Source organism: Symphodus melops, assembly GCF_947650265.1.
Source record: "Symphodus melops genome assembly, chromosome: 19".
Taxonomy (NCBI): Eukaryota; Metazoa; Chordata; class Actinopteri; order Labriformes; family Labridae; genus Symphodus; species Symphodus melops.
The window spans coordinates 6,976,721-6,999,410 of record NC_136709.1 but is presented as its reverse complement, the minus strand read 5'-3'; positions in this window follow the sequence as shown (position 1 = coordinate 6,999,410).

Genomic DNA, 22,690 nt, shown 5'->3' with positions numbered 1-22,690 from the left:
TGTCCGCCACAGTCAGAGCAGGTAAGTCCAAGGGAGGCTAGGTGCAATACGGGCCTCATGTCTCCTTTGGCGTCCGTCGTTCCACTCACTCCTCTTCAAGTCTATGCAGTCCTTGATGACAGAGCCTTCGCCTGGCGGAGCGTTGGGTGGCGGTGTCCTCCAGCTGGGTTGGATTTAACACACACACACACACACACACACACACACACACACACACACACACACACACACACACACACACACACACACACACACACACACACACACACACACACACACACACACACACACACACACACACACACACACACACACACACACACACACACAGTTGAGCTGTTAAAACTTCCCAAACTTACACATTCAAACCTGAGGCATTCACATTCTTTTCACTAAAATTTTATATCAAGACTTTGATATATGTCCTCCATGACAGAGCCTTCGCCTGGCGTTAGTTCAGCTGTGACATGACACCAGGGAGTCCCCCATGAATTATTATCTGTGCGTGTGAGAGAGACACCAAAGCCTGTGCAAATGCAGCACTGATGTTGATTTGTTTTTTTTCCTGATCCAGCCCAGTGGTCAAGTTGTTGTGAAAAATAAAGTCTATAGTGTAGTATGCTCCTGATGCGAGTTCACAGCACACGTCCACTGCACGTAATCCATGCACGCTGTCCTAAACACAGCTACACTAAAAACAGCTACTTTATTCTCTAAATTAGAGCCCTTTAGTGGTGAGGAACATACAGAAAATTCATGTGCTTATTCTACAGCCATTATCGGACAAGGTGAAGTGTTAATTTACAAAAAAAAAAAGATTTAACCTGCAATATGCTATTTAATCCGAAGCTCAAACCCCGGTGTGCAATGTCGTCTCTGGGAATTGAAGTTTCCTCACTTGTGACATCGGTGAGGAATAGTGAGCTGTCCGCCACAGTCAGAGCAGGTAAGTCCAAGGGAGGCTAGGTGCAATACGGGCCTCATGTCTCCTTTGGCGTCCGTCGTTCCACTCACTCCTCTTCAAGTCTATGCAGTCCTTGATGACAGAGCCTTCGCCTGGCGGAGCGTTGGGTGGCGGTGTCCTCCAGCTGGGTTGGATTTAACACACACACACACACACACACACACACACACACACACACACACACACACACACACACACACACACACACACACACACACACACACACACACACACACACACACACACACACACACACACACACACACACACACACACACACACACACACACACACACACTTGAGCTGTTAAAACTTCCCAAACTTACACATTCAAACCTGAGGCATTCACATTCTTTTCACTAAAATTTTATATCAAGACTTTGATATATGTCCTCGATGACAGAGCCTTCGCCTGGCGTTAGTTCAGCTGTGACATGACACCAGGGAGTCCCCCATGAATTATTATCTGTGCGTGTGAGAGAGACACCAAAGCCTGTGCAAATGCAGCACTGATGTTGATTTGTTTTTTTTCCTGATCCAGCCCAGTGGTCAAGTTGTTGTGAAAAATAAAGTCTATAGTGTAGTATGCTCCTGATGCGAGTTCACAGCACACGTCCACTGCACGTAATCCATGCACGCTGTCCTAAACACAGCTACACTAAAAACAGCTACTTTAATCTTTAAATTAGAGCCCTTTAGTGGTGAGGAACATACAGAAAATTCACGTGCTTATTCTACAGCCATTATCGGACAAGGTGAAGTGTTAATTTACAAAAAAAAAAAGATTTAACCTGCAATATGCTATTTAATCCGAAGCTCAAACCCCGGTGTGCAATGTCGTCTCTGGGAATTGAAGTTTCCTCACTTGTGACATCGGTGAGGAATAGTGAGCTGTCCGCCACAGTCAGAGCAGGTAAGTCCAAGGGAGGCTAGGTGCAATACGGGCCTCATGTCTCCTTTGGCGTCCGTCGTTCCACTCACTCCTCTTCAAGTCTATGCAGTCCTTGATGACAGAGCCTTCGCCTGGCGGAGCGTTGGGTGGCGGTGTCCTCCAGCTGGGTTGGATTTAAAACACACACACACTCTCACACACACACACACACACACACACACACACACACACACACACACACACACACACACACACACACACACACACACACACACACACACACACACACACACACACACACACACACACACACACACACACACACACACACACACACACACACACACACTTGAGCTGTTAAAACTTCCCAAACTTACACATTCAAACCTGAGGCATTCACATTCTTTTCACTAAAATTTTATATCAAGACTTTGATATATGTCCTCCATGACAGAGCCTTCGCCTGGCGTTAGTTCAGCTGTGACATGACACCAGGGAGTCCCCCATGAATTATTATCTGTGCGTGTGAGAGAGAGACCAAAGCCTGTGCAAATGCAGCACTGATGTTGATTTGTTTTTTCTCCTGATCCAGCCCAGTGGTCAAGTTGTTGTGAAAAATAAAGTCTATAGTGTAGTATGCTCCTGATGCGAGTTCACAGCACACGTCCACTGCACGTAATCCATGCACGCTGTCCTAAACACAGCTACACTAAAAACAGCTACTTTATTCTCTAAATTAGAGCCCTTTAGTGGTGAGGAACATACAGAAAATTCATGTGCTTATTCTACAGCCATTATCGGACAAGGTGAAGTGTTAATTTAAAAAAAAAAAAAAGATTTAACCTGCAAATATGCTATTTAATCCGAAGCTCAAACCCCGGTGTGCAATGTCGTCTCTGGGAATTGAAGTTTCCTCACTTGTGACATCGGTGAGGAATAGTGAGCTGTCCACCACAGTCAGAGCAGGTAAGTCCAAGGGAGGCTAGGTGCAATACGGGCCTCATTTCTCCTTTGGCGTCCGTCGTTCCACTCACTCCTCTTCAAGTCTATGCAGTCCTTGATGACAGAGCCTTCGCCTGGCGGAGTGTTGGGTGGCGGTGTCCTCCAGCTGGGTTGGATTTAACACACACACACACACACACACACACACACACACACACACACACACACACACACACACACACACACACACACACACACACACACACACACACACACACACACACACACACACACACACACACACACACACACACACACACACACACACACACACACACACACACACACACACACACACACACACACACACACACACACACACACACACACACACACACACACACACACACACTTGAGCTGTTAAAACTTCCCAAACTTACACATTCAAACCTGAGGCATTCACATTCTTTTCACTAAAATTTTATATCAAGACTTTGATATATGTCCTCCATGACAGAGCCTTCGCCTGGCGTTAGTTCAGCTGTGACATGACACCAGGGAGTCCCCCATGAATTATTATCTGTGCGTGTGAGAGAGAGACCAAAGCCTGTGCAAATGCAGCACTGATGTCGATTTTTTTTTTTTTCCTGATCCAGCCCAGTGGTCAAGTTGTTGTGAAAAATAAAGTCTATAGTGTAGTATGCTCCTGATGCGAGCTCACAGCACACGTCCACTGCACGTAATCCATGCACGCTGTCCTAAACACAGCTACACTAAAAACAGCTACTTTATTCTCTAAATTAGAGCCCTTTAGTGGTGAGGAACATACAGAAAATTCATGTGCTTATTCTACAGCCCTTATCGGACAAGGTGAAGTGTTAATTTACGAAAAAAAAAGATTTAACCTGCAAATATACTATTTAATCCGAAGCTCAAACCCCGGTGTGCAATGTCGTCTCTGGGAATTGAAGTTTCCTCACTTGTGACATCGGTGAGGAATAGTGAGCTGTCCACCACAGTCAGAGCAGGTAAGTCCAAGGGAGGCTAGGTGCGATACGGGCCTCATGTCTCCTTTGGCGTCCGTCGTTCCACTCACTCCTCTTCAAGTCTATGCAGTCCTTGATGACAGAGCCTTCGCCTGGCGGAGCGTTGGGTGGCGGTGTCCTCCAGCTGGGTTGGATTTAACACACACACACACACACACACACACACACACACACACACACACACACACACACACACACACTTGAGCTGTTAAAACTTCCCAAACTTACACATTCAAACCTGAGGCATTCACATTCTTTTCACTAAAATTTTATATCAAGACTTTGATATATGTCCTCCATGACAGAGCCTTCGCCTGGCGTTAGTTCAGCTGTGACATGACACCAGGGAGTCCCCCATGAATTATTATCTGTGCGTGTGAGAGAGAGACCAAAGCCTGTGCAAATGCAGCACTGATGTCGATTTTTTTTTTCTCCTGATCCAGCCCAGTGGTCAAGTTGTTGTGAAAAATAAAGTCTATAGTGTAGTATGCTCCTGATGCGAGTTCACAGCACACGTCCACTGCACGTAATCCATGCACGCTGTCCTAAACACAGCTACACTAAAAACAGCTACTTTATTCTCTAAATTAGAGCCCTTTAGTGGTGAGGAACATACAGAAAATTCATGTGCTTATTCTACAGCCCTTATCGGACAAGGTGAAGTGTTAATTTACAAAAAAAAAAAAGATTTAACCTGCAAATATGCTATTTAATCCGAAGCTCAAACCCCGGTGTGCAATGTCGTCTCTGGGAATTGAAGTTTCCTCACGTGTGACATCGGTGAGGAATAGTGAGCTGTCCGCCACAGTCAGAGCAGGTAATTCCAAGGGAGGCTAGGTGCAATACGGGCCTCATGTCTCCTTTGGCGTCCGTCGTTCCACTCACTCCTCTTCAAGTCTATGCAGTCCTTGATGACAGAGCCTTCGCCTGGCGGAGCGTTGGGTGGCGGTGTCCTCCAGCTGGGTTGGATTTAACACACACACACACACACACACACACACACACACACACACACACACACACACACACACACACACACACACACACACACACACACACACACACACACACACACACACACACACACACACACACACACACACACACACACACACACTTGAGCTGTTAAAACTTCCCAAACTTACACATTCAAACCCGAGGCATTCACATTCTTTTCACTAAAATTTTATATCAAGACTTTGATATATGTCCTCGATGACAGAGCCTTCGCCTGGCGTTAGTTCAGCTGTGACATGACACCAGGGAGTCCCCCATGAATTATTATCTGTGCGTGTGAGAGAGAGACCAAAGCCTGTGCAAATGCAGCACTGATGTCGATTTGTTTTTTTCCTGATCCAGCCCAGTGGTCAAGTTGTTGTGAAAAATAAAGTCTATAGTGTAGTATGCTCCTGATGCGAGTTCACAGCACACGTCCACTGCACGTAATCCATGCACGCTGTCCTAAACACAGCTACACTAAAAACAGCTACTTTATTCTCTAAATTAGAGCCCTTTAGTGGTGAGGAACATACAGAAAATTCATGTGCTTATTCTACAGCCCTTATCGGACAAGGTGAAGTGTTAATTTACGAAAAAAAAAGATTTAACCTGCAAATATGCTATTTAATCCGAAGCTCAAACCCCGGTGTGCAATGTCGTCTCTGGGAATTGAAGTTTCCTCACTTGTGACATCGGTGAGGAATAGTGAGCTGTCCACCACAGTCAGAGCAGGTAAGTCCAAGGGAGGCTAGGTGCGATACGGGCCTCATGTCTCCTTTGGCGTCCGTCGTTCCACTCACTCCTCTTCAAGTCTATGCAGTCCTTGATGACAGAGCCTTCGCCTGGCGGAGCGTTGGGTGGCGGTGTCCTCCAGCTGGGTTGGATTTAACACACACACACACACACACACACACACACACACACACACACACACACACACACACACACACACACACACACACACACACACACACACACACACACACACACACACACACACACACACACACACACACACACACACACACACACACACACACACACACACACACACACACACACACACACTTGAGCTGTTAAAACTTCCCAAACTTACACATTCAAACCTGAGGCATTCACATTCTTTTCACTAAAATTTTATATCAAGACTTTGATATATGTCCTCCATGACAGAGCCTTCGCCTGGCGTTAGTTCAGCTGTGACATGACACCAGGGAGTCCCCCATGAATTATTATCTGTGCGTGTGAGAGAGAGACCAAAGCCTGTGCAAATGCAGCACTGATGTCGATTTTTTTTTTTCCTGATCCAGCCCAGTGGTCAAGTTGTTGTGAAAAATAAAGTCTATAGTGTAGTATGCTCCTGATGCGAGTTCACAGCACACGTCCACTGCACGTAATCCATGCACGCTGTCCTAAACACAGCTACACTAAAAACAGCTACTTTATTCTCTAAATTAGAGCCCTTTAGTGGTGAGGAACATACAGAAAATTCATGTGCTTATTCCACAGCCCTTATCGGACAAGGTGAAGTGTTAATTTACGAAAAAAAAAGATTTAACCTGCAAATATGCTATTTAATCCGAAGCTCAAACCCCGGTGTGCAATGTCGTCTCTGGGAATTGAAGTTTCCTCACTTGTGACATCGGTGAGGAATAGTGAGCTGTCCACCACAGTCAGAGCAGGTAAGTCCAAGGGAGGCTAGGTGCGATACGGGCCTCATGTCTCCTTTGGCGTCCGTCGTTCCACTCACTCCTCTTCAAGTCTATGCAGTCCTTGATGACAGAGCCTTCGCCTGGCGGAGCGTTGGGTGGCGGTGTCCTCCAGCTGGGTTGGATTTAACACACACACACACACACACACACACACACACACACACACACACACACACACACACACACACACACACACACACACACACACACACACACTTGAGCTGTTAAAACTTCCCAAACTTACACATTCAAACCTGAGGCATTCACATTCTTTTCACTAAAATTTTATATCAAGACTTTGATATATGTCCTCCATGACAGAGCCTTCGCCTGGCGTTAGTTCAGCTGTGACATGACACCAGGGAGTCCCCCATGAATTATTATCTGTGCGTGTGAGAGAGAGACCAAAGCCTGTGCAAATGCAGCACTGATGTCGATTTTTTTTTTCTCCTGATCCAGCCCAGTGGTCAAGTTGTTGTGAAAAATAAAGTCTATAGTGTAGTATGCTCCTGATGCGAGTTCACAGCACACGTCCACTGCACGTAATCCATGCACGCTGTCCTAAACACAGCTACACTAAAAACAGCTACTTTATTCTCTAAATTAGAGCCCTTTAGTGGTGAGGAACATACAGAAAATTCATGTGCTTATTCTACAGCCCTTATCGGACAAGGTGAAGTGTTAATTTACAAAAAAAAAAAAGATTTAACCTGCAAATATGCTATTTAATCCGAAGCTCAAACCCCGGTGTGCAATGTCGTCTCTGGGAATTGAAGTTTCCTCACTTGTGACATCGGTGAGGAATAGTGAGCTGTCCACCACAGTCAGAGCAGGTAAGTCCAAGGGAGGCTAGGTGCGATACGGGCCTCATGTCTCCTTTGGCGTCCGTCGTTCCACTCACTCCTCTTCAAGTCTATGCAGTCCTTGATGACAGAGCCTTCGCCTGGCGGAGCGTTGGGTGGCGGTGTCCTCCAGCTGGGTTGGATTTAACACACACACACACACACACACACACACACACACACACACACACACACACACACACACACACACACACACACACACACACACACACACACACACACACACACACACACACACACACACACACTTGAGCTGTTAAAACTTCCCAAACTTACACATTCAAACCTGAGGCATTCACATTCTTTTCACTAAAATTTTATATCAAGACTTTGATATATGTCCTCCATGACAGAGCCTTCGCCTGGCGTTAGTTCAGCTGTGACATGACACCAGGGAGTCCCCCATGAATTATTATCTGTGCGTGTGAGAGAGAGACCAAAGCCTGTGCAAATGCAGCACTGATGTCGATTTTTTTTTTTCCTGATCCAGCCCAGTGGTCAAGTTGTTGTGAAAAATAAAGTCTATAGTGTAGTATGCTCCTGATGCGAGTTCACAGCACACGTCCACTGCACGTAATCCATGCACGCTGTCCTAAACACAGCTACACTAAAAACAGCTACTTTATTCTCTAAATTAGAGCCCTTTAGTGGTGAGGAACATACAGAAAATTCATGTGCTTATTCCACAGCCCTTATCGGACAAGGTGAAGTGTTAATTTACGAAAAAAAAAGATTTAACCTGCAAATATGCTATTTAATCCGAAGCTCAAACCCCGGTGTGCAATGTCGTCTCTGGGAATTGAAGTTTCCTCACTTGTGACATCGGTGAGGAATAGTGAGCTGTCCACCACAGTCAGAGCAGGTAAGTCCAAGGGAGGCTAGGTGCGATACGGGCCTCATGTCTCCTTTGGCGTCCGTCGTTCCACTCACTCCTCTTCAAGTCTATGCAGTCCTTGATGACAGAGCCTTCGCCTGGCGGAGCGTTGGGTGGCGGTGTCCTCCAGCTGGGTTGGATTTAACACACACACACACACACACACACACACACACACACACACACACACACACACACACACACACCACACACACTTGAGCTGTTAAAACTTCCCAAACTTACACATTCAAACCTGAGGCATTCACATTCTTTTCACTAAAATTTTATATCAAGACTTTGATATATGTCCTCCATGACAGAGCCTTCGCCTGGCGTTAGTTCAGCTGTGACATGACACCAGGGAGTCCCCCATGAATTATTATCTGTGCGTGTGAGAGAGAGACCAAAGCCTGTGCAAATGCAGCACTGATGTCGATTTTTTTTTTCTCCTGATCCAGCCCAGTGGTCAAGTTGTTGTGAAAAATAAAGTCTATAGTGTAGTATGCTCCTGATGCGAGTTCACAGCACACGTCCACTGCACGTAATCCATGCACGCTGTCCTAAACACAGCTACACTAAAAACAGCTACTTTATTCTCTAAATTAGAGCCCTTTAGTGGTGAGGAACATACAGAAAATTCATGTGCTTATTCTACAGCCCTTATCGGACAAGGTGAAGTGTTAATTTACAAAAAAAAAAAAGATTTAACCTGCAAATATGCTATTTAATCCGAAGCTCAAACCCCGGTGTGCAATGTCGTCTCTGGGAATTGAAGTTTCCTCACGTGTGACATCGGTGAGGAATAGTGAGCTGTCCGCCACAGTCAGAGCAGGTAATTCCAAGGGAGGCTAGGTGCAATACGGGCCTCATGTCTCCTTTGGCGTCCGTCGTTCCACTCACTCCTCTTCAAGTCTATGCAGTCCTTGATGACAGAGCCTTCGCCTGGCGGTGTCCTCCAGCTGGGTTGGATTTAACACACACACACACACACACACACACACACACACACACACACACACACACACACACACACACACACACACACACACACACACACACACACACACACACACACACACACACACACACACACACACACACACACACACACACACACACACACACACACACACACTTGAGCTGTTAAAACTTCCCAAACTTACACATTCAAACCTGAGGCATTCACATTCTTTTCACTAAAATTTTATATCAAGACTTTGATATATGTCCTCGATGACAGAGCCTTCGCCTGGCGTTAGTTCAGCTGTGACATGACACCAGGGAGTCCCCCATGAATTATTATCTGTGCGTGTGAGAGAGAGACCAAAGCCTGTGCAAATGCAGCACTGATGTCGATTTTTTTTTTTCCTGATCCAGCCCAGTGGTCAAGTTGTTGTGAAAAATAAAGTCTATAGTGTAGTATGCTCCTGATGCGAGTTCACAGCACACGTCCACTGCACGTAATCCATGCACGCTGTCCTAAACACAGCTACACTAAAAACAGCTACTTTATTCTCTAAATTAGAGCCCTTTAGTGGTGAGGAACATACAGAAAATTCATGTGCTTATTCTACAGCCCTTATCGGACAAGGTGAAGTGTTAATTTACGAAAAAAAAAGATTTAACCTGCAAATATGCTATTTAATCCGAAGCTCAAACCCCGGTGTGCAATGTCGTCTCTGGGAATTGAAGTTTCCTCACTTGTGACATCGGTGAGGAATAGTGAGCTGTCCACCACAGTCAGAGCAGGTAAGTCCAAGGGAGGCTAGGTGCGATACGGGCCTCATGTCTCCTTTGGCGTCCGTCGTTCCACTCACTCCTCTTCAAGTCTATGCAGTCCTTGATGACAGAGCCTTCGCCTGGCGGAGCGTTGGGTGGCGGTGTCCTCCAGCTGGGTTGGATTTAACACACACACACACACACACACACACACACACACACACACACACACACACACACACACACACACACACACACACACACACACACACACACACACACACACACACACACACACACACACACACACACACACACACACACTTGAGCTGTTAAAACTTCCCAAACTTACACATTCAAACCTGAGGCATTCACATTCTTTTCACTAAAATTTTATATCAAGACTTTGATATATGTCCTCCATGACAGAGCCTTCGCCTGGCGTTAGTTCAGCTGTGACATGACACCAGGGAGTCCCCCATGAATTATTATCTGTGCGTGTGAGAGAGAGACCAAAGCCTGTGCAAATGCAGCACTGATGTCGATTTTTTTTTTCTCCTGATCCAGCCCAGTGGTCAAGTTGTTGTGAAAAATAAAGTCTATAGTGTAGTATGCTCCTGATGCGAGTTCACAGCACACGTCCACTGCACGTAATCCATGCACGCTGTCCTAAACACAGCTACACTAAAAACAGCTACTTTATTCTCTAAATTAGAGCCCTTTAGTGGTGAGGAACATACAGAAAATTCATGTGCTTATTCTACAGCCCTTATCGGACAAGGTGAAGTGTTAATTTACAAAAAAAAAAAAGATTTAACCTGCAAATATGCTATTTAATCCGAAGCTCAAACCCCGGTGTGCAATGTCGTCTCTGGGAATTGAAGTTTCCTCACTTGTGACATCGGTGAGGAATAGTGAGCTGTCCACCACAGTCAGAGCAGGTAAGTCCAAGGGAGGCTAGGTGCGATACGGGCCTCATGTCTCCTTTGGCGTCCGTCGTTCCACTCACTCCTCTTCAAGTCTATGCAGTCCTTGATGACAGAGCCTTCGCCTGGCGGAGCGTTGGGTGGCGGTGTCCTCCAGCTGGGTTGGATTTAACACACACACACACACACACACACACACACACACACACACACACACACACACACACACACACACACACACACACACACACACACACACACACACACACACACACACACACACACACACACACACACACACACACACACACACACACACACACACACACACACACACACACACTTGAGCTGTTAAAACTTCCCAAACTTACACATTCAAACCTGAGGCATTCACATTCTTTTCACTAAAATTTTATATCAAGACTTTGATATATGTCCTCCATGACAGAGCCTTCGCCTGGCGTTAGTTCAGCTGTGACATGACACCAGGGAGTCCCCCATGAATTATTATCTGTGCGTGTGAGAGAGACACCAAAGCCTGTGCAAATGCAGCACTGATGTCGATTTTTTTTTTCTTCCTGATCCAGCCCAGTGGTCAAGTTGTTGTGAAAAATAAAGTCTATAGTGTAGTATGCTCCTGATGCGAGTTCACAGCACACGTCCACTGCACGTAATCCATGCACGCTGTCCTAAACACAGCTACACTAAAAACAGCTACTTTATTCTCTAAATTAGAGCCCTTTAGTGGTGAGGAACATACAGAAAATTCATGTGCTTATTCTACAGCCCTTATCGGACAAGGTGAAGTGTTAATTTACAAAAAAAAAAAGATTTAACCTGCAAATATGCTATTTAATCCGAAGCTCAAACCCCGGTGTGCAATGTCGTCTCTGGGAATTGAAGTTTCCTCACTTGTGACATCGGTGAGGAATAGTGAGCTGTCCACCACAGTCAGAGCAGGTAAGTCCAAGGGAGGCTAGGTGCAATACGGGCCTCATGTCTCCTTTGGCGTCCGTCGTTCCACTCACTCCTCTTCAAGTCTATGCAGTCCTTGATGACAGAGCCTTCGCCTGGCGGAGTGTTGGGTGGCGGTGTCCTCCAGCTGGGTTGGATTTAACACACACACACACACACACACACACACACACACACACACACACACACACACACACACACACACACACACACACACACACACACACACACACACACACACACACACACACACACACACACACACACACACACACACACACACACACACACACACAGTTGAGCTGTTAAAACTTCCCAAACTTACACATTCAAACCTGAAGCATTCACATTCTCTTCACTAAAATTTTATATTAAGACTTTGATATATGTCCTCCATGACAGAGCCTTCGCCTGGCGTTAGTTCAGCTGTGACATGACACCAGGGAGTCCCCCATGAATCATTATCTGTGCGTGTGAGAGAGAGAGCAAAGCCTGTGCAAATGCAGCACTGATGTCGATTTGTTTTTTTTCCTGATCCAGCCCAGTGGTCAAGTTGTTGTGAAAAATAAAGTCTATAGTGTAGTATGCTCCTGATGCGAGTTCACAGCACACGTCCACTGCACGTAATCCATGCACGCTGTCCTAAACACAGCTACACTAAAAACAGCTACTTTATTCTCTAAATTAGAGCCCTTTAGTGGTGAGGAACATACAGAAAATTCATGTGCTTATTCTACAGCCCTTATCGGACAAGGTGAAGTGTTAATTTACAAAAAAAAAAAAGATTTAACCTGCAAATATGCTATTTAATCCGAAGCTCAAACCCCGGTGTGCAATGTCGTCTCTGGGAATTGAAGTTTCCTCACTTGTGACATCGGTGAGGAATAGTGAGCTGTCCGCCACAGTCGGAGCAGGTAAGTCCAAGGGAGGCTAGGTGCAATACGGGCCTCATGTCTGCTTTGGCGTCCGTTGTTCCACTCACTCCTCTTCAAGTCTATGCAGTCCTTGATGACAGAGCCTTCGCCTGGCGGAGCGTTGGGTGGCGGTGTCCTCCAGCTGGGTTGGATTTAACACACACACACACACACACACACACACACACACACACACACACACACACACACACACACACACACACACACACACACACACACACACACACACACACACACACACACACACACACACACACACACACACACACACACACACACACACACACACACACACACACACACACGAGCTGTTAAAACTTCCCAAACTTACACATTCAAACCTGAGGCATTCACATTCTTTTCACTAAAATTTTATAACAAGACTTTGATATATGTCCTCCATGACAGAGCCTTCGCCTGGCGTTAGTTCAGCTGTGACATGACACCAGGGAGTCCCCCATGAATCATTATCTGTGCGTGTGAGAGAGAGAGCAAAGCCTGTGCAAATGCAGCACTGATGTCGATTTGTTTTTTTTCCTGATCCAGCCCAGTGGTCAAGTTGTTGTGAAAAATAAAGTCTATAGTGTAGTATGCTCCTGATGCGAGTTCACAGCACACGTTCACTGCACGTAATCCATGCACGCTGTCCTAAACACAGCTACACTAAAAACAGCTACTTTATTCTCTAAATTAGAGCCCTTTAGTGGTGAGGAACATACAGAAAATTCATGTGCTTATTCTACAGCCCTTATCGGACAAGGTGAAGTGTTAATTTACAAAAAAAAAAAAGATTTAACCTGCAAATATGCTATTTAATCCGAAGCTCAAACCCCGGTGTGCAATGTCGTCTCTGGGAATTGAAGTTTCCTCACTTGTGACATCGGTGAGGAATAGTGAGCTGTCCGCCACAGTCGGAGCAGGTAAGTCCAAGGGAGGCTAGGTGCAATACGGGCCTCATGTCTGCTTTGGCGTCCGTTGTTCCACTCACTCCTCTTCAAGTCTATGCAGTCCTTGATGACAGAGCCTTCGCCTGGCGGAGCGTTGGGTGGCGGTGTCCTCCAGCTGGGTTGGATTTAACACACACACACACACACACACACACACACACACACACACACACACACACACACACACACACACACACACACACACACACACACACACACACACACACACACACACACACACACACACACACACACACACACACACACACACACACACAGACACACACACGGGCTGTTAAAACTTCCCAAACTTACACATTCAAACCTGAGGCATTCACATTCTTTTCACTAAAATTTTATATTAAGACTTTGATATATGTCCTCCATGACAGAGCCTTCGCCTGGCGTTAGTTCAGCTGTGACATGACACCAGGGAGTCCCCCATGAATCATTATCTGTGCGTGTGAGAGAGAGAGCAAAGCCTGTGCAAATGCAGCACTGATGTCGATTTGTTTTTTTTCCTGATCCAGCCCAGTGGTCAAGTTGTTGTGAAAAATAAAGTCTATAATGTAGTATGCTCCTGATGCGAGTTCACAGCACACGTTCACTGCACGTAATCCATGCACGCTGTCCTAAACACAGCTACACTAAAAACAGCTACTTTATTCTCTAAATTAGAGCCCTTTAGTGGTGAGGAACATACAGAAAATTCATGTGCTTATTCTACAGCCCTTATCGGACAAGGTGAAGTGTTAATTTACAAAAAAAAAAAAGATTTAACCTGCAAATATGCTATTTAATCCGAAGCTCAAACCCCAGTGTGCAATGTCGTCTCTGGGAATTGAAGTTTCCTCACTTGTGACATCGGTGAGGAATAGTGAGCTGTCCGCCACAGTCGGAGCAGGTAAGTCCAAGGGAGGCTAGGTGCAATACGGGCCTCATGTCTGCTTTGGCGTCCGTTGTTCCACTCACTCCTCTTCAAGTCTATGCAGTCCTTGATGACAGAGCCTTCGCCTGGCGGAGCGTTGGGTGGCGGAGTCCTCCAGCTGGGTTGGATTTAACACACACACACACACACACACACACACACACACACACACACACACACACACACACACACACACACACACACACACACACACACACACACACACACACACACACACACACACACACACACACACACACACACACACACACACACACACACACACACACACACACACAGTTGAGCTGTTAAAACTTCCCAAACTTACACATTCAAACCTGAAGCATTCACATTCTCTTCACTAAAATTTTATAACAAGACTTTGATATATGTCCTCCATGACAGAGCCTTCGCCTGGCGTTAGTTCAGCTGTGACATGACACCAGGGAGTCCCCCATGAATCATTATCTGTGCGTGTGAGAGAGAGAGCAAAGCCTGTGCAAATGCAGCATTGATGTCGATTTGTTTTTTTTCCTGATCCATCCCAGTGGTCAAGTTGTTGTGAAAAATAAAGTCTATAGTGTAGTATGCTCCTGATGCGAGTTCACAGCACACGTTCACTGCACGTAATCCACGCACGCTGTCCTAAACACAGCTACACTAAAAACAGCTACTTTATTCTCTAAATTAGAGCCCTTTAGTGGTGAGGAACATACAGAAAATTCATGTGCTTATTCTACAGCCCTTATCGGACAAGGTGAAGTGTTAATTTACAAAAAAAAAAAAGATTTAACCTGCAAATATGCTATTCAATCCGAAGCTCAAACCCCGGTGTGCAATGTCGTCTCTGGGAATTGAAGTTTCCTCACTTGTGACATCGGTGAGGAATAGTGAGCTGTCCACCACAGTCAGAGCAGGTAAGTCCAAGGGAGGCTAGGTGCAATACGGGCCTCATGTCTCCTTTGGCGTCCGTCGTCCCACTCACTCCTCTTCAAGTCTATGCAGTCCTTGATGACAGAGCCTTCGCCTGGCGGAGCGTTGGGTGGCGGTGTCCTCCAGCTGGGTTGGATTTAACACACACACACACACACACACACACACACACACACACACACACACACACACACACAGTTGAGCTGTTAAAACTTCCCAAACTTACACATTCAAACCTGAAGCATTCACATTCTCTTCACTAAAATTTTATATTAAGACTTTGATATATGTCCTCCATGACAGAGCCTTCGCCTGGCGTTAGTTCAGCTGTGACATGACACCAGGGAGTCCCCCATGAATCATTATCTGTGCGTGTGAGAGAGAGAGCAAAGCCTGTGCAAATGCAGCATTGATGTTGATTTGTTTTTTTTCCTGATCCAGCCCAGTGGTCAAGTTGTTGTGAAAAATAAAGTCTATAGTGTAGTATGCTCCTGATGCGAGTTCACAGCACACGTTCACTGCACGTAATCCACGCACGCTGTCCTAAACACAGCTACACTAAAAACAGCTACTTTATTCTCTAAATTAGAGCCCTTTAGTAGTGAGGAACATACAGAAAATTTATGTGCTTATTCTACAGCCCTTATCGGACAAGGTGAAGTGTTAATTTACAAAAAAAAAAAAGATTTAACCTGCAAATATGCTATTTAATCCGAAGCTCAAACCCCAGTGTGCAATGTCGTCTCTGGGAATTGAAGTTTCCTCACTTGTGACATCGGTGAGGAATAGTGAGCTGTCCGCCACAGTCGGAGCAGGTAAGTCCAAGGGAGGCTAGGTGCAATACGGGCCTCATGTCTGCTTTGGCGTCCGTTGTTCCACTCACTCCTCTTCAAGTCTATGCAGTCCTTGATGACAGAGCCTTCGCCTGGCGGAGCGTTGGGTGGCGGAGTCCTCCAGCTGGGTTGGATTTAACACACACACACACACACACACACACACACACACACACACACACACACACACACACACACACACACACACACACACACACACACACACACACACACACACACACACACACACACACACACACACACACACACACACACACACACACACACACACAGTTGAGCTGTTAAAACTTCCCAAACTTACACATTCAAACCTGAAGCATTCACATTCTCTTCACTAAAATTTTATAACAAGACTTTGATATATGTCCTCCATGACAGAGCCTTCGCCTGGCGTTAGTTCAGCTGTGACATGACACCAGGGAGTCCCCCATGAATCATTATCTGTGCGTGTGAGAGAGAGAGCAAAGCCTGTGCAAATGCAGCATTGATGTCGATTTGTTTTTTTTCCTGATCCATCCCAGTGGTCAAGTTGTTGTGAAAAATAAAGTCTATAGTGTAGTATGCTCCTGATGCGAGTTCACAGCACACGTTCACTGCACGTAATCCACGCACGCTGTCCTAAACACAGCTACACTAAAAACAGCTACTTTATTCTCTAAATTAGAGCCCTTTAGTGGTGAGGAACATACAGAAAATTCATGTGCTTATTCTACAGCCCTTATCGGACAAGGTGAAGTGTTAATTTACAAAAAAAAAAAAGATTTAACCTGCAAATATGCTATTTAATCCGAAGCTCAAACCCCGGTGTGCAATGTCGTCTCTGGGAATTGAAGTTTCCTCACTTGTGACATCGGTGAGGAATAGTGAGCTGTCCACCACAGTCAGAGCAGGTAAGTCCAAGGGAGGCTAGGTGCAATACGGGCCTCATGTCTCCTTTGGCGTCCGTCGTCCCACTCACTCCTCTTCAAGTCTATGCAGTCCTTGATGACAGAGCCTTCGCCTGGCGGAGCGTTGGGTGGCGGTGTCCTCCAGCTGGGTTGGATTTAACACACACACACACACACACACACACACACACACACACACACACACACACACACACACACACACACACACACACACACACACACACACACACACACACACACACACACACACACACACACACACACACACACACACACACACACACACACACACACACACACACACACACACACACACACTTGAGCTGTTAAAACTTCCCAAACTTACACATTCAAACCTGAGGCATTCACATTCTTTTCACAAAAATTTTATATCAAGACTTTGATATATGTCCTCGATGACAGAGCCTTCGCCTGGCGTTAGTTCAGCTGTGACATGACACCAGGGAGTCCCCCATGAATTATTATCTGTGCGTGTGAGAGAGACACCAAAGCCTGTGCAAATGCAGCACTGATGTCGATTTTTTTTTTTTCCTGATCCAGCCCAGTGGTCAAGTTGTTGTGAAAAATAAAGTCTATAGTGTAGTATGCTCCTGATGCGAGTTCACAGCACACGTCCACTGCACGTAATCCATGCACGCTGTCCTAAACACAGCTACACTAAAAACAGCTACTTTATTCTCTAAATTAGAGCCCTTTAGTGGTGAGGAACATACAGAAAATTCATGTGCTTATTCTACAGCCCTTATCGGACAAGGTGAAGTGTTAATTTACAAAAAAAAAAAAGATTTAACCTGCAAATATGCTATTTAATCCGAAGCTCAAACCCCGGTGTGCAATGTCGTCTCTGGGAATTGAAGTTTCCTCACTTGTGACATCGGTGAGGAATAGTGAGCTGTCCACCACAGTCAGAGCAAGTAAGTCCAAGGGAGGCTAGGTGCAATACGGGCCTCATGTCTCCTTTGGCGTCCGTCGTTCCACTCACTCCTCTTCAAGTCTATGCAGTCCTTGATGACAGAGCCTTCGCCTGGCGGAGCGTTGGGTGGCGGTGTCCTCCAGCTGGGTTGGATTTAACACACACACACACACACACACACACACACACACACACACACACACACACACACACACACACACACACACACACACACACACACACACACACACACACACACACACACACACACACACACACACACACACACACACACACACACACACACACACACACACACACACACACACACACACACGAGCTGTTAAAACTTCCCAAACTTACACATTCAAACCTGAGGCATTCACATTCTTTTCACAAAAATTTTACATCAAGACTTTGATATATGTCCTCGATGACAGAGCCTTCGCCTGGCGTTAGTTCACCAGGGAGTCCCCCATGAATTATTATCTGTGCGTGTGAGAGAGACACCAAAGCCTGTGCAAATGCAGCACTGATGTCGATTTTTTTTTTTTCCTGATCCAGCCCAGTGGTCAAGTTGTTGTGAAAAATAAAGTCTATAGTGTAGTATGCTCCTGATGCGAGTTCACAGCACACGTCCACTGCACGTAATCCATGCACGCTGTCCTAAACACAGCTACACTAAAAACAGCTACTTTATTCTCTAAATTAGAGCCCTTTAGTGGTGAGGAACATACAGAAAATTCATGTGCTTATTCTACAGCCCTTATCGGACAAGGTGAAGTGTTAATTTACAAAAAAAAAAAAGATTTAACCTGCAAATATGCTATTTAATCCGAAGCTCAAACCCCGGTGTGCAATGTCGTCTCTGGGAATTGAAGTTTCCTCACTTGTGACATCGGTGAGGAATAGTGAGCTGTCCACCACAGTCAGAGCAAGTAAGTCCAAGGGAGGCTAGGTGCAATACGGGCCTCATGTCTCCTTTGGCGTCCGTCGTTCCACTCACTCCTCTTCAAGTCTATGCAGTCCTTGATGACAGAGCCTTCGCCTGGCGGAGCGTTGGGTGGCGGTGTCCTCCAGCTGGGTTGGATTTAACACACACACACACACACACACACACACACACACACACACACACACACACACACACACACACACACACACACACACACACACACACACACACACACACACACACACACACACACACACACACACACACACACACACACGAGCTGTTAAAACTTCCCAAACTTACACATTCAAACCTGAGGCATTCACATTCTTTTCACAAAAATTTTACATCAAGACTTTGATATATGTCCTCGATGACAGAGCCTTCGCCTGGCGTTAGTTCACCAGGGAGTCCCCCATGAATTATTATCTGTGCGTGTGAGAGAGACACCAAAGCCTGTGCAAATGCAGCACTGATGTCGATTTTTTTTTTCTTCCTGATCCAGCCCAGTGGTCAAGTTGTTGTGAAAAATAAAGTCTATAGTGTAGTATGCTCCTGATGCGAGTTCACAGCACACGTCCACTGCACGTAATCCATGCACGCTGTCCTAAACACAGCTACACTAAAAACAGCTACTTTATTCTCTAAATTAGAGCCCTTTAGTGGTGAGGAACATACAGAAAATTCATGTGCTTATTCTACAGCCCTTATCGGACAAGGTGAAGTGTTAATTTACAAAAAAAAAAAGATTTAACCTGCAAATATGCTATTTAATCCGAAGCTCAAACCCCGGTGTGCAATGTCGTCTCTGGGAATTGAAGTTTCCTCACTTGTGACATCGGTGAGGAATAGTGAGCTGTCCACCACAGTCAGAGCAGGTAAGTCCAAGGGAGGCTAGGTGCAATACGGGCCTCATGTCTCCTTTGGCGTCCGTCGTTCCACTCACTCCTCTTCAAGTCTATGCAGTCCTTGATGACAGAGCCTTCGCCTGGCGGAGTGTTGGGTGGCGGTGTCCTCCAGCTGGGTTGGATTTAACACACACACACACACACACACACACACACACACACACACACACACACACACACACACACACACACACACACACACACACACACACACACACACACACACACACACACACACACACACACACACACACACACACACACACACACACACACACACACACACACACACACACACACACACACACACACACACACACACACACACACACAGTTGAGCTGTTAAAACTTCCCAAACTTACACATTCAAACCTGAAGCATTCACATTCTCTTCACTAAAATTTTATATTAAGACTTTGATATATGTCCTCCATGACAGAGCCTTCGCCTGGCGTTAGTTCAGCTGTGACATGACACCAGGGAGTCCCCCATGAATCATTATCTGTGCGTGTGAGAGAGAGAGCAAAGCCTGTGCAAATGCAGCACTGATGTCGATTTGTTTTTTTTCCTGATCCAGCCCAGTGGTCAAGTTGTTGTGAAAAATAAAGTCTATAGTGTAGTATGCTCCTGATGCGAGTTCACAGCACACGTCCACTGCACGTAATCCATGCACGCTGTCCTAAACACAGCTACACTAAAAACAGCTACTTTATTCTCTAAATTAGAGCCCTTTAGTGGTGAGGAACATACAGAAAATTCATGTGCTTATTCTACAGCCCTTATCGGACAAGGTGAAGTGTTAATTTACAAAAAAAAAAAAGATTTAACCTGCAAATATGCTATTTAATCCGAAGCTCAAACCCCGGTGTGCAATGTCGTCTCTGGGAATTGAAGTTTCCTCACTTGTGACATCGGTGAGGAATAGTGAGCTGTCCACCACAGTCAGAGCAAGTAAGTCCAAGGGAGGCTAGGTGCAATACGGGCCTCATGTCTCCTTTGGCGTCCGTCGTTCCACTCACTCCTCTTCAAGTCTATGCAGTCCTTGATGACAGAGCCTTCGCCTGGCGGAGCGTTGGGTGGCGGTGTCCTCCAGCTGGGTTGGATTTAACACACACACACACACACACACACACACACACACACACACACACACACACACACACACACACACACACACACACACACACACACACACACACACACACACACACACACACACACACACACACACACACACACACACACACACACACACACACACACACACGAGCTGTTAAAACTTCCCAAACTTACACATTCAAACCTGAGGCATTCACATTCTTTTCACAAAAATTTTACATCAAGACTTTGATATATGTCCTCGATGACAGAGCCTTCGCCTGGCGTTAGTTCACCAGGGAGTCCCCCATGAATTATTATCTGTGCGTGTGAGAGAGACACCAAAGCCTGTGCAAATGCAGCACTGATGTCGATTTTTTTTTTTTCCTGATCCAGCCCAGTGGTCAAGTTGTTGTGAAAAATAAAGTCTATAGTGTAGTATGCTCCTGATGCGAGTTCACAGCACACGTCCACTGCACGTAATCCATGCACGCTGTCCTAAACACAGCTACACTAAAAACAGCTACTTTATTCTCTAAATTAGAGCCCTTTAGTGGTGAGGAACATACAGAAAATTCATGTGCTTATTCTACAGCCCTTATCGGACAAGGTGAAGTGTTAATTTACAAAAAAAAAAAAGATTTAACCTGCAAATATGCTATTTAATCCGAAGCTCAAACCCCGGTGTGCAATGTCGTCTCTGGGAATTGAAGTTTCCTCACTTGTGACATCGGTGAGGAATAGTGAGCTGTCCACCACAGTCAGAGCAAGTAAGTCCAAGGGAGGCTAGGTGCAATACGGGCCTCATGTCTCCTTTGGCGTCCGTCGTTCCACTCACTCCTCTTCAAGTCTATGCAGTCCTTGATGACAGAGCCTTCGCCTGGCGGAGCGTTGGGTGGCGGTGTCCTCCAGCTGGGTTGGATTTAACACACACACACACACACACACACACACACACACACACACACACACACACACACACACACACACACACACACACACACACACACACACACACACACACACACACACACACACACACACACACACACACACACACACGAGCTGTTAAAACTTCCCAAACTTACACATTCAAACCTGAGGCATTCACATTCTTTTCACAAAAATTTTACATCAAGACTTTGATATATGTCCTCGATGACAGAGCCTTCGCCTGGCGTTAGTTCACCAGGGAGTCCCCCATGAATTATTATCTGTGCGTGTGAGAGAGACACCAAAGCCTGTGCAAATGCAGCACTGATGTCGATTTTTTTTTTCTTCCTGATCCAGCCCAGTGGTCAAGTTGTTGTGAAAAATAAAGTCTATAGTGTAGTATGCTCCTGATGCGAGTTCACAGCACACGTCCACTGCACGTAAT